The sequence below is a fragment of the Octopus bimaculoides genome, chromosome 28 (genome assembly GCF_001194135.2).
Source record: "Octopus bimaculoides isolate UCB-OBI-ISO-001 chromosome 28, ASM119413v2, whole genome shotgun sequence".
NCBI lineage: Eukaryota > Metazoa > Mollusca > Cephalopoda > Octopoda > Octopodidae > Octopus > Octopus bimaculoides.
Window position 1 is genome coordinate 11877996 of NC_069008.1, and position 1013 is coordinate 11879008.

Sequence of the window (1013 nt, forward strand, 5' to 3'; positions counted from 1 at the left end):
AGTATTGTTGTTGTTGGCACTCCGTCGCTTACGACGTCGAGGGTTCCAGTTGAACAGCCAGCTCATGAAATTAACGTGCAAGTGGCTGAGCACTCCACAGGCACGTGTACCCTTAACGTAGTTCTCGGGGAGATTCAGCGTAACACAGTGTGACAAGGCTGACCCTTTAAATTACAAGCACAACAGAAACAGGAAGTAAGAGTGAGAGAAAGTTGTGGTGGAAGAGTACAGCAGGGATCGCCACCATCCCCTCCCGGAGCCTTGTGGAACTTTAGGTGTTTTCGCTCAATAAACACTCACAACTCTGGGAATCGAAACTGCGATCCTATGACCGCGAGTTTGCTGCCCTAACCACTGGGCCATTGCGCCTCCACTCATTTTATAGTATAGAGCAGGGATTTTCAACAACCATTCTTTATCTGTGTAGCTTTTGATTACTATTTTATTCTGGTGGAAAAGCCATTCAATATTTAAAAACTAGTTTTATAGATACTGTAACGGGTAAGATTCATTAGGTACACAATAATATGAAATGTCAGAGTCAGCAGTTGTGACAATAAAAAGTTGTTGTTATAACGGCATGTTGCAGGATGCGAAAGATGAACAATGCATGGAGTTTTGAGTATTTATTTACCGTTACGTTGAAAAATACCTTACCTCGACGGGCAGGTTATAACATTCGAGAGCATGTGAAAGAAAGACGTGGTAGAATTTTTCTTTGCATAGTTTGGCGTATACGAATCCACAGATAGCGATAGAATGATGTTGTAAGAGAACAGAATTAGAGCTAGTGAAAGTTGTAGGGTTGTGGGACATTGTCTCCCAGTTGCTGACAGTAGATTTCATTTCTCTCGCTGACCATTGTCTTAGTAGCTGCATTCCTTGTGATCATGATAATAGCAGCCTGTTCCCTAACTAATTGAGTCGTCACGAGCCGCCTTGCTCCGTTGTCGACAAGTGACCACTTGGTTTTTGCTTGGGGTTTCTTGTTTTTATAACTATCCAGAAGGATA

General features: G+C 42.6%; 1 protein-coding gene across 1 annotated transcript in view; it reads left to right on the forward strand.

Moving 5' to 3' along the window:
* LOC106873528 (uncharacterized) overlaps window positions 1-1013 on the forward strand; it is a 12658-nt gene that overhangs the window by 669 nt on the left and 10976 nt on the right. The window lies entirely within an intron of this gene.